This window comes from Meleagris gallopavo, chromosome 5 (genome assembly GCF_905368555.1).
Source record: "Meleagris gallopavo chromosome 5, MGAL_WU_HG_1.1, whole genome shotgun sequence".
Taxonomy (NCBI): Eukaryota; Metazoa; Chordata; class Aves; order Galliformes; family Phasianidae; genus Meleagris; species Meleagris gallopavo.
Genome location: NC_139408.1, coordinates 13,744,970 through 13,758,539, shown reverse-complemented (window position 1 = coordinate 13,758,539; position 13,570 = coordinate 13,744,970). Strand labels below are relative to the sequence as shown.

Genomic DNA, 13,570 nt, shown 5'->3' with positions numbered 1-13,570 from the left:
TAGGTGCTACTGTGTCCCAAAGCACCTACACAGGCAGCAGTATTTTGCTGCCTTTCAGTCACACGTGCAGGCCAAGTACCTGTGCCCTCACAAAGGAAGTATTTTCATTCCTACTGTCCAAGCAGCCTATCTAAGGCAGGGTTTTAATGGCTTCACTGAAAGGCACAGGAAGCCTGCAGCTCAGAGAACAGAGCTCAGCTTTCCACTCCACAATCCTGAGCTTCACAGAATCACAGAATGGCCAGGGTTGGAAGGGACCTCAAGGATCACCAAGCTCCAACCCCCCTGCCACAGGCAGGGCCACCAACCTCCCCATTAAATACCAGACCAGGCTGCCCAGAGGCCCCATCCAATCCGGACTTGAACACCTCTAGGGATGGGGCATCCACAACCTCTCTGGGCAGCCTGTTCCAGCACCTCACCACTCTCTCTGTAAAGAACTTCCCCCAACATCCAACCTAAATCTCCCCTCCCTCAACTTAAAACCATTTCCCCTTGTCCTGCTGTTATCTACCCTTTCAAAGAGTTGATTCCCCTCCTGTTTGTAGGTACTGAAAGGCTGCAATGAAGTCACCCCGCAGCCTTCTTTTCTCCAGGCTGAACAAGCCCAGCTCCCTCAGCCTATCTTTGTAGGTGAGGTGCTCCAGTCCCCTGATCATATCTTTGTGGCCCTCCTCTGGCCCCTCTCCAACAGCTCTCAAGGAAGACAGAAGATTATCCAACCTTTCAAAAATCCAATGCCCACTCAATCTTCTCCCAGAGTAACACCAGCTTGTCACGGTAACATGGAAGGCAATGGTGCTGGCACACAGAGGGAGAACACCTGCCAAGAGGGAAGCTGCCACCTTTTTGGTCTCAAGTGAAATCTGCACAAAGAGAATTCTGTCTGTGAAAAAAACCATCCTAAAAACAACAAACCTGTGACATAAAGCAGCTTAAGTTTTAATGAAAGCCTGTCTCTCCAAAGTAAATTAAAGAAAAATCCAGAGGTCAAACCAAAATAAATACAGCCCTGTGATGCTGTACTGGGAACGCTGGCCTCTGCGACTGAGGGCTGAGCACACGCTGCAGAGGTGGTGCTGCAATGATCTCACATGGGGGCCCGAGTTCAGGGACAGATGCTCTGCCATTAGCACCAAAAGACCAACTGAAAGTTTTTAAAAGCTGCTATCTTCTCACTTTGACCTAGATAAATGACCCACTTCTGTGCTTCGCTGGCTTCTGCATCGAACAGATACTTTCCATACATCCCCTTTCCTAGCCCTTCCTCCACCTATCAGCTCCTCCATTCAAGAGGTACCCCTTTTGGGATCAGTTGTATTGCCAGACTTTACACAAGTTGTGGGGAAACCCGGAATCTCAAAGCCAATTTTAAATGCTCTGAAACAGTACAAATTAAACAAGGTTACTATAGGAAGCACAACTTAAGCACGTACGCTTTATTTATAAGGTATCAACATACAGTAATTTAAAACAGGTGCAGCATGGATTCTGACTTTTTAGGATTCAGAGCATACGTGCAGACAAATAAGTTTACTCGAAAGCCACTGCATCCAGAAAGAGCAATACTCTATCTAAAAGCAGTGCATTTACTTGAACGCAACCACTGGTATGATCTCTATGTACACATATTCCAAAGGGAGCATATCTGCATTTCCTCAAGGGTGTGTCTTAAAGATACCCAATATTCTGGCTATTTGCATCCATCAGTAGCTGCTTTTTCATTTCCTTCCACAACACCCCTGCCCATAGCAACTGCTGGGCCCAGACCTAGCTACAAATCAGGCTTCCACAGCAGCAAAGAGCTTCCTAGACACCCCCTGCCCAGGCTTCAAAGATCACCCAGAGTGCACTGAAGTCACAAGGAACATGTTACCAGAAACACCTGTGGGTACCAGCTGCTTCAACAGCATAACAGCAACACTGCCATCCAGCCCTGGTGAGCTGATATGGACACACAACAAGAGCGCAGAAAAATAGGGTGAGCAGAGCAAACCGTTTCCCACCATTTACACGAGTATACATGCTCACAGCACACTCACCCATAGGAAGTTTTCTGGACTGATCCCAACCCTGTCAGAACCAGAAAGAGAGATCTTGAGTGGTCAATGCCACTCAAACTTCTTGTTGTTAACGCCTGAGCTGACTGCCAAGTCAAGGAATGGTATTTAGAAATGTTATGAATTATGTTTTGTATTTAGCATGATTTTATAAGCAACAGTTGCACAATTATATACTTATTTGCCCCTTTTAGGCTTCCATAAAAATTAAGTGTAAAGCAGCCACCACAACGATGTATATTAGTATCCAGAGGGCTGGCCCAAAAAGAAAGCACATTGTATCAACCCAGACAGGCAAACAATGTTGGGGGCAGGGGAGAAATCAGCTTTTTTTTTTTTTTTTTTTTTGCTTGAAGTACAACACCAGCATCTATATACAAGAGGCTTTCTAATGTCAGATTGTAAAGTTGTGTTTTAAATTAAAGTGAAATATATTGTGTGTCCCTGCCTGACGTAGTGTTTCAACACTGATAGCTAATTAGTCCTTCTGTTGGACTGCAGTGTGTCCTGCTACTACACAGCCAAGCACACTACCCACTTACCTTGCAACCCCAGTACTCTGGAACCACTCAAAATTAGCGATGAAAACGTTATCCTCTAAGTAAGCAATATTTATACCAACATTACATTTGCTCTCTGCTCTGTAATCCTCTCACGGCAGCAAAAGCAGCACTGCTCTGAGAAGCTCAGAGAAACTCTGCTCTGTGCACACAAAGACATCGATTTCAGTCTGTCTCCTGTCCAAAATCCATATCAACTCAGTTTCAAAAGTAGTTTGGAGGTGGTCACAGCATAGGGGAAATAGGACAAGATTTCGAGGGTGTACCTTCAGCTCCATTCTTGAGATAACAGCATGAGAAATTGCTCTTCCTGACCACACAGTGTTGCCTTATCACAGCGGCCACACACGGTTCAGAAAGCTTGTGCATAACAGATTGAGCTTAAGAGAAGCACATTTAGAAGTGCCATGGTGCCTACGCCTGCTGCTTTACTGACAGCTCTGGTAACACGGCAAGCCTGTGTCTCTCATCCTGCAAACACCACCTTTGGCCTTGTCAACAGTGTGGGGTTTTTCCTGCAACAGGCAGAGACAAAAAATGGCACACGATATTCTCACCTAATCTCTAGCCTGAAAAAATTCAACCGTTGCAGCAAGAACACCAAACACCTCAAAGTAATGGTAAAGTTTTGCCAGGAACCGCTACAAGTTTATATGATGGCATTTTGGAAAGGATGCACAAAACAAGACAAACAGAGGGCTCAGATCAACAGAAATGCAACTATTAAAAAAAAAAAAAAAGAAAGTGACTGCTGCTGTATGTACCAAACAGAGAAACCATGATCTCATGGGCATTGTATTTCTGGCACACGTATAGGCACACCTATTATTCTGAAATCCCTTCAACCATCAAGTTAACCCAGGTTCATTAAGAAGCATACAAAGATGAGAGCTGAAGACGTGAAAATGTTGAAGGAAGCAGCGTTAACAGCAGCTCAGCAGGAGACATTCAGCTTTACCAGCACTGAACAAGGACCTAAGAACTATTAAGAAAGAATGTGATGCTCGTGCTCAGACCACACAGTGGAGAAGTGATGCAAGATAAAGGACAGGGTGGATTTTTATCTTCTACATTTCAGCCAGCCCTCCGGAATTACCCCACCCCACCCCCCCGAGTGACAGGGGCCACTCTGCTACAGACACCACCAGGACACATTTCCTGAGCAGCTCTTCCAGGTAAGGTTGGAGCAAGCAGAATCCACGTTGGTGACGTGTCCTGGAGCTGGGAAGAAATATCAGATCCAGACCGTGGGCTGGAACATCACTGAAAACTTAACCTTGTTACAAAAATAATTTATTTTAAAAATTTAAATATGTGAACTCTGGGCAAGTCTCAAGTTAAGTGCATTCTGCCTAAAGTTTTAATTTTCAATCAGGGAATGTTCTCAGCTTTCTGTACTAAGCTGATGCAGCCCATTGCATAGCACCCCATGTCAGCGATGCATGAAGCAGTCCCTATCCTGTACCTTTGTTACACAGTTCATTCCAAAAACACCACCACAACGATACAACCTTAAGAGACAGCTTATCTCCTACTAGTTTGTGAGTCAGTATGCTTGGCATGACTGCATAAAGGAAAAATAAAGTGGAAAATACTCGCAGATAAACAGCTCCAATCTATCACACTGACAAAAACTACCTTCCAAGCAGATGCAGTTTGCAAGGCAGAAGCTTAGCAATAACTCTGGGTGACACTGGAGGCAAGAGCCAGGCAAAATCTGAGAGAAGGAAACCTTTTTCTTTCAGTAGGGGGGAGGAGAGAAGGAAACACAAACAAGTGAAGGTGTGCCACTGGCCAATGCATTTGTCATTCTGGTTGCCCACAAAGCTGTCTTTTGACACGCACCTCACAGATGAAGTCAGAGGCAGAAGTCTTATAAAACAGTTCCTGTTGGTAGGCTGTACTGGGATGCTTATAGCATACTGTGAAGGGTGATGGGCTTCATTTATAACATAGTAGTCACTACTGCTTACTTCCCATAGATAACAAGTAAGAATTTCATGTTTAACTTCACTGTTCATTTCATTTTCTTTCACTAATTTTGAAGCTTAAATCTGTGCTCCAGAGAAAGATGAGTGCAATGGGCATTCGATAAAGAAAAGCTAAAATGAAAGACTCCTGTTCCACTCCTTCTCTGCCCCGAATATGCTGGACCTTCAGTTTCCTACAGAAGCAAAACTTCTAAAACTTGGCTTAGATATTCTCCCTGAGGATAGTTTAACACATTCAGAGCTACTTACTACACACATACAGAAGCCTCCCTGTACGTTTTACAACACAACTACTATTTTCACAGACTTATGGTAAATATGGCACTGAAAACAAAGCCTTAATTGCAAATTGGAAGAAAACTCCAGACTAAGGAGTAGAAGGTGTAATCAGCACAGGAAAGGAGGGTATCTGTGTCAGCACAGTTATTGGTCAGAACTATCTATGCTTGAGTGGGAAAGGCACAGAAGGAAAAAAAGGAGATGCTGGGAATGAACTTAACAAGTTTTCCCAGACTGATGGAGAGCTGCTAAGGAAATACACGTTTATTTCCTTCTTGGTGCTAAGAATGGCTCCTTTTCAGTACAGCAAATGATTTTATCTAGTAACGTCACATTTAGATGACAGCACTGGGAAAAAAACAATTCAGGAAATAAGCGTGAAATTTATTCTAGGAGGTTTTTCTCCAGGCATGCGTTATAAAATATGAAGCACACAGCTTACATTATGCGAGATTGAACAGGAGAAACTATTCACTGTGATTCCTGGCACTTACAGGACAACTCCTTAGTTACTACTAAAAAGCAGGGCCACACAATCTAAAAGGCACAGAATTAACTCTGTTCACACCCAGATCAGCACGTTTGGAGTTGTATGTGGAGTGCAAACCACACATGCTGAATCCTAGCTAATTTGATTTCATGATCCCAGCAGAGCAGAGCTAGAGGAGGCCAGCAACAGCTTCTGCCCTCCGACCAACACCATGAAGTACTCCGCTGAAAACCTGCAATAGTTCAGATTGCTGAGGCAGGTGACAAGCTGGTATAAAACCTCAAGCACTTCACAAACGGTACTGTGAGCAGATTATCTTGATATAAAGCCCTTCTGGAAATTCAGGCAGGCTTAGAATGGCAGGATAACACACCTGAGGGCCAAGGTTACTGCACAACACTTATTTCAATTTTCTAGTTTAGGCACCACACTAATGTATGCTGGAAGCTCACGGGTTCAATAAGGAACTGGTGGATTAAAAAGCAAGTATTGGTAGGATCATTGTTTTTCTATTACACTCATTTCCAAACATTTCTCCAAGAGCAAGTTAAGTCAGCCACTGAGTGAGATCATGCTAGTGGTATATCAAAGAACATCCAAAAAAGGTAAGATATATGGGAGGAAAAAAAATCACTTCTCCATACAAAAATAATTCAAGTAGTCAAGGGCATTATATTATTTCAAACCATCAGAAATTTCCTTTTTTGGATCAGAATATCTCCAGTTAAGAAAGTCCTCCTGGAAACTTAGAGAGGACATGAGACTGCCTACTTACTCACTTATAATTTGGAAGGTACTTCTATCGTGATAACATCACATACTCCAACTCCTATTCGGCAGTCTATTCATCTCTGATGAAAATTACTTTTAACTAGAAAAAGGCCCTGAAATTGAAGCATTACTGCTAGGATTCACAGGCAGGCAAGTGACAAAAGAAAGACTTTGTGACATCAGAAGGGAAGGAGAACTCCAGTCTTCTTAAAACATCCAGTAATTCCTTTGAGCTGTCAAAGACAATATTAAGTCCTTCTCTGGGGCAGAAAGAAATGCTTGTCAATTTTATCCAGAATCAAGTGATGCACATTATCTCAAATATTTCAGTACTTTTCTAGGTTCCTTGCAGAGGAGGTGAAAGCAAATGCTGTGTATTCATCCTGCACCTTGAGCTGTTTCAGCACGTTGAAGGTGCATTATATGCAGCAGACAAATATGCTCCTGTACAGTATGTGAACCTGTTCTGACATTTGGCTCTAAAAATGATTTGAAACTAGGGAAAAAACATTGTGTTCCACTATGCAAATAGCAACTTCCCTGTACCATTACAGTACGTCTTGCTGAGAATTGCATCATCGCTAGGATGATGCTAAGCAGACAAACATTCAGCCACTATTCTTAGTTTTGTAGAAAATTTTTCCCACATTACATAAACACACACACACACCCGCATACGGGCGGCACCAATCTTTTCACTGCTTTTACTTCAGGAAAGGAACAGTTACCCTTCTATTTCAGTAGTTTTATTTTTGTTAGCATATCTAAACGCATATTAAGATTTCTGCATCAGCTTTCTTAGCATTTTTTCTTCCTTTCTTTTTACCACCATTGCCTTAACTTTCGGTGAGACTGTAAAGCAGGAGTAAAACTGGCATCAATTCCAAAATATCCTTACAACTTCAGAAAAATAATTCACTTCTAGATGTGCATTCAGCTGAAAAGGGACTGCCACTGGTACTTTGTACAAGTTAATCAAAGGCACTGGGAACAAAATGTAATGGATTTCTGAAGATATCACCTAAATTTTTTAAGTTCTCCCACATGTTGGTTAGCAGTCTGAAACATGCAGAATTCTTCTAAACAGATGCAGTCCTGTACCACTTTCCTTGCACAGACCTCTATCAGTCAGCCAGCTCAGGGCGAGCACATCTGAGCAGCAGCACACTAAAAGACAACACAGAACAGACAGCAAGGAATTCAGCACCCAAAAGCTAACTTTGGTAGATATTTGCACTCTGTAGTCAAGCTTTTGATAACACTTCAAAATTCAGTTCTTCAATTCTTTGACTAGAGGATGGCAAAATACAGAATATAAACTATGGTTGCTATTGCTCTTCTACGTGTTCAGCATTAAATCTAAACAAGCAAACAAATGCAGTTAAAGATACAGTTCCAGTCTTCCCAATCCAACCAGGTTGACAGATATGTACATAAAACTGAGCTGATTCAAAAGAACTTATCTGTGCGTTCAAGATCAGTGTTAAACTAAGGATCTGAACCTACTAGAAAATCACAATTAACATGATGCACCTTCCTCAAAAGGCCGGGGATGATGACAAAGTATTTTGGCTGTACATCTCCTCTTGCTTTGCAATGCACATTCTACACTGATACAACGAACGCACGGCCAACTAAATTCAGTTTTTAGAAAGAACCCTCTTTTGTCAAAGAAACTATAGTTACAGCTTTCAACCAGAAAACACTCAAAACATGTTGCTACTGCTGCTTTTGACTAAGCTTTGCTTTCTTTGCATATGCGAGCTTTCATGTGCATACTTGCAGGTTGCCCACATCTACACTGCTAGCAGTGCTCTACCCATATAACTGCTAACCAGCAGCTCTTGCACAAAATATCTTCCTGCTTGCCCTTAAACATGACCAAGTTTGTAAAGAAACTAGTAAGAGGCCATCTAACTGAAATCTATATCTGCATCCATTCACTACTTGGGTGCATGCCAGAATACAGTACAGAAAGAGAAGAAATAGCACAGATCAGTGAAGCTCTGCTGTATATCAGCTTAACAGTGCTGGACGCTCGTGCCCCTAACCCCAGGCCTCTCAAATATGCTCAGTGCTGCAGACTGCAAAACCTTTTTGCTCTGCTGAGCACAGAATACAAACTATAGGGAAGGAACTGCTAAACAGAGATGGTTATAGCTTCTAACGCCAGAAGACGCAGGACAAGACATTGCTTCACACCATTTGAGAATTCATTAAGTCCTCCAGGAACCAATCTCCTCAGATAAAATATGACCTTTTAGACAGCCAGCTAAGGAAAGAATAAATTGGCACAGATTCAGCTGTAGCAACATGCTGATAACGCAGCTCCTTTTGTATTTTGCCTCATGATTATTGCTTTGTCTCCACTAATAAAGGCTCGTTAGGGGCCAATGTTTTTAAAGGCAGTCAAAATATGCAATACTTATCACATCTCAAAACTTAAATAGAGATGAGATCTATCAGGTAGCTACAGCCAGCACCACAAACCCCTTCCTGGAGTTGGCTTCATCTCTTTTAACCGTGTAGAAAACTAAATAGTTGTTTCCCCCCTACAGTCTCTGTAGCTTGTTCTAATCATTTCACAATGCAAACATGCTTTTTTTGATCCAAGAAGATACCGTGACTACACAAATACAGCACACGAGCAAAGAGTGGCTGCCACAGTAGACACTACATTTCCTATGAAATCTGCGCTTTGCACAGATTTTAAAATTCACCCTTCACCCACGTCTCCGAGTTGTCCATGTGAAGCAAACTGGACTGGCTAAAAGAAAACAAAAATATCTATTTTGCCTGTAACTACACACTTGACTTTCTTCCAGTGCAGGTGTACGCTCAGATGTCGTCTTCACACCCCGACCAAACGCCAGAAGACATCTGGAGCACAGACAAAACGCACGCAGGTAACGCCCTGGATGAGTCACGCATTTCCTCTGGTGGTACATTGGGCTTTTCACCACAGTACTTACCTGACACTTCCCAGAAGAGCCTGCTTTACTGGGATTGCACAAACAACACACAGCACGTGAAGGGGAAGATGTAGCCACCTACCTCCTGCCTGGGAATCCACAGAAGATAGCAGCGGAGACAAAGCAGCTGCTGCCCTGGATACAACATCTCCATAACTCATTTCAGGGGCTCAGGGGAAGTAGGGACAATTCCAAGTGAGTCACAGAAGCAGCCTCCAGAGGCAAAGTGCTTGGATACGCTACGTGCCAGCGCACCATGATAACCAGCTTGGTAGGCTTCGGGGCCACAAGAAGCCTCCAGTTCTTGTCTGCCTTCCATTTCTATCCCTGGAATGAACCTAAGGATTCATTAACTAGAGCAAACCTTTCAGAAGGGCATCTGCTTTTAACTGGTACATCTGACAAGGATGGAAAAAGCAATGTTCAGTGATTCGTTTTAATAGTTGATCACATCCATTGTTAAAATGCACATCCTCTGAATATTTGAAACCTCCTAGCTTAAACATCCATTTATGTTTCCAATTACATTTGTTACTCTCCCTGCAAAATTATCACTTTCTCCTATTTTTTTTTTATTAAGTTTATCAACTAAATACCATATTCATGTTTTGACTTTCTCCTTATGGCTCATATTAGAAATTTTTCCCAGTCTTTAAATACCGCAGCTCTTCTCCATCTTTCTAATATGGAAGGATCCAAGTGCCTGTTCAAGACAACTTAAGTGTACCTGACCAAAAGATGGAGATATTCTTTAAATTTTAAGAGGGATGAACAAGCACACAGAACCTTATCTGGGTCTTCATTCCCCAACAGATTAAAGGGACGCTACTTCATTTAATACTGCTACAAAATTAAAACATTTAAGTTTCTAACATTTACAAATCCAGAGGATACTTACATCTTAGGGCACTGGGAAAAACACTAGTACACTCTTGAACACAGACAGACATATAAAACCATCAATTTACTTTCATTTTCCAGACAGAAGAGCTATAAATGTGAGATCACCCTTGCTTTGTAAATATTTAATAAGGTTAGAAACAATTAATACCATGTCATCCCATATAGGTTGCTCTACCTTTGATTAAAAAGTCAAGATAAATAAACTGCTTTTTTCTGTAATTCACTTCCTTCACCTCCTCATTCATAATCAAAGGTGGGGGAAAAAAGTGTGCAGTGTGATCATTCAAAATTAGGTTGTAAGAAACAGAGTACATGGCGATGTGTTACACCCTCTCCCACATAAAATTACCTCTTTACCACTGCTTGCTTCCACTGTAATCATCAAACACTCTTGAGCAAAAGCAGTATTGATTCAAGCCAGACTATCTGACCTGAGGGACCCTGTAGAAGGGAGAGTGGAAGATGATCTGGCCTAAAGCTTGAGTGTGCCTTATCATCTGTTAATATGGCCATTAGCACCGAAAGCTGCTCAGCCCAGCTCTACTGCCTGCTCTCTCCCTATCCCTTCCTCAGACTCATGGAGCAAATGCATTCTCACATTCTTTATCAGGCAGCACTCCAACAGCAGCAAAGAACAAACCATCACACACTGTGCCCCTCATCCCTCAACACTGTCCTTGTCTCGCTCGAACAATGCTACTCTGAACACGTGTAACTTTGAAAAACACGTCCATTCCTGATCTTCCTAAAGAACATCACCCACCCTCACCAGAAACTCACTCCATATACTTCAAGGTTTGTTGGGTTACTTGATGGATGAGAGACAAAAGGTGCAATAGATTGCCGTTATGCAAGTCAGAGCTTGCACAAGTTTCCCAGCTTCAACACCTGATAGCTCTCCCATAGCGAAAGCTGCTGTTTCCCCACTTCAGGGCTTCGTTTACTGCCTCATTTCCACTCCACCTGATAATCACAGCCATAAGAACTTGAAAGGCCCTGCTCTCCCACCACACAACAAAGGAAACCAGATTGTCCTCCTGTACAGTATGCATCTGCTCTTGTACCACAACCTCTCTTAGCAGATTGTTGATTAGGAAAAACAGATTGGCAATGAGAAACAGATCAGCAGCTTGGCATTTGTTCTACTTGTGTAACCTTTCAGAAACAGCCTTGCATCGCGATGAAAGCAACAAACATCTGCTCTGTGCAATATAAATATTGGAGAATCCAAAAGCTGCGTAGTTGTTCATGAATTGTCTGAATGAATACTGAGAAACCAATCTGGACTGACATTCAGACACTTCATATAACTTCTAAAACACAGATCTCTAAAAATGAAGTTACAGTAAGTTAATATTTAAATTGTCCTTATGTGGTCAATAAAGAAAGGTCAGTGATCTATTTCAGGTGTACTTCAGAAGTCTATCAAAGCAAAATGCTCATTAGGACTCTCTGAAACTCAGTGAAGCATCTTTTGATAGAGGAACACTGCTCCCCATTTAATGCTCACATCAACTGGATACATCTTCATACCATTGCTAGGTTAGCAATGTGAATCAGCTCACTGTGAGGTGTCACTGGCTGTGTAAGAGAAGCAGCAGAAACAGCCCAGCGACAGACCTCTATCAGTAGAGGTTTGCTGCTACAGCGGCCAACTACATGCTTATGCTAATAGCTCTGCATGTGCTTGCAAACAAAAGACAATTCTCAACATGCATCACTGTATCAGTTCCCATAAATGAGAGTGATAAGACTAAAGAGAGAAAAATTACACATGGCTTCTTGATATCCATCGTTCCATGCTGCAAGGATATTGTGTTAAATGCCAACTGTAGAAGGTAGTCAAAACTGTTCCCAAACACAGGAAAATACTTGGAGCAATAGGAGACTGGAACTGAAGCAGGCAATTCAAGGGGAGCTCCTCAGCACACTCTGGCATCAGAACAGCTAGCACTGATCTGCTCCCAGCACTGGAGTTTCCTGATGAGAAGCATCACCCTTCCTCCAAGTCAGCAAATGAAAGAGCACTCCAAGTGATAACAATGCTTAGGCTTGATTTTCTTTCCATCTGAAGCTTGGCACATAGGAAGCTTGAAGTATCTACTCTGAATGAACAGAGAATTACTGTCCTAAGGGTGATACAAAATATACTCATAAAGAAACAATTTGTTTATAAACTTTAAATCCCCCAATACAAATAAGACCTATGTTGAAATTATTCAACATAGTATTTCAACACATGCTTACAGGAGAACAGACTAACCTCACTTTTAGTCTTTGAGCAATTTTTAGGAGAGCTGTCACTAATGCATAACCATCTCTAACAGCCACTAATGCACTACTCTATAGGCAAAAACACACCTGAGCATTGCGATGCTACTGTTTCTCAGTATTCCTTTAATGCCTACAAAATTCTCCCAAAGACAGCAAATGGTTTTCTTTACAAGGGAAGGATGAAGATGAGACACCCAACCCTCTGAGTCAAAAGAAAAGTCATTCTGCTCTTGTCCCTTCCCGCACGTTTTACTGCTGTTACAAATTGATTACCCTGCACTTAGAGAAGGCTATGACACGCTGTGCTCCTCCCCACAACTACCTCCCCTCTATGCCTCTCAAGGCTCTCATCTTTAAAGCTTAACAATCTCTGACCAAAACGATCCATAAAACTGCAAACACGGGATGAGGTTCTGCAAAAAGAAACGAGTGGGAAGGTATTTTATAAATTCTTCTATGCTTCACAGATTGTGTCAAAGCGTCATAATAAAAAGATACGTCCAGCTCCTTTTTAATCACCTCTTGTACTGTTTCTCTCATAGAAAGCTCACAGGGTAAGTCCCCATGAGACAGATTGTGTATCGCTTTGGCAAAGGTTGAAGTCAGGAACTGGCTGCAGCCTTCAGCTGTTTGCACACTCGCTTTCAGGCTGCCCCAGGAGCAGCTGATGTGGGTATGCAATCACTGCCTGGTTTTTGTTTTTCAGAACAAGGAGGAAAAACATTTTTTTCCCCTCCCTCGTCTGGGAAACAGGAAATAAATTCTTATAAAGGCTCTCCCACATACAGACAGGACAGGAAAAAGGTGGAGTTTGGCAACATTGACATTTGTTCTTCAAATGCAGAGCAGTAATTATTGTAAGGTAAGCAACAGGATGGCCAGGCTCACTGGTGTTTACCCACCCCAGCAATGTTATTTTCAAATATATTTGTATTTCATACAGACTTATAAATGCACACAATCATTTATTTTTACCAGAGTTTTCAGGTTAGACTCTTCATGTAAACACAGCTCAGCCATCCTAGCAAAAAAAAAAAAAAAAAAAAAACAGCTTAGGAAAAAATTCTCCCTATTGAACCTGTGAGAACAGCTGCAGATGATACAGAAGACGCTGAAATATGACCACGACTGCCTATCATCTGTGAGTACTTAGAACACAGCACCCTTAGTTTGCCTTTCTTTCATGGGATGTCCTATCCTACTTTTAAAATGCAAAAGCTTACAGTAGATCATTTGTTTGTAGTACATTCTAAATTCATTCTAGGTTTAG

General features: G+C 42.1%; 1 protein-coding gene across 6 annotated transcripts in view; it reads right to left on the bottom strand.

Moving 5' to 3' along the window:
- The window catches only part of MOB2 (MOB kinase activator 2), a 111,112-nt gene that overhangs the window by 29,630 nt on the left and 67,912 nt on the right, over window positions 1-13,570 (bottom strand). The window lies entirely within an intron of this gene.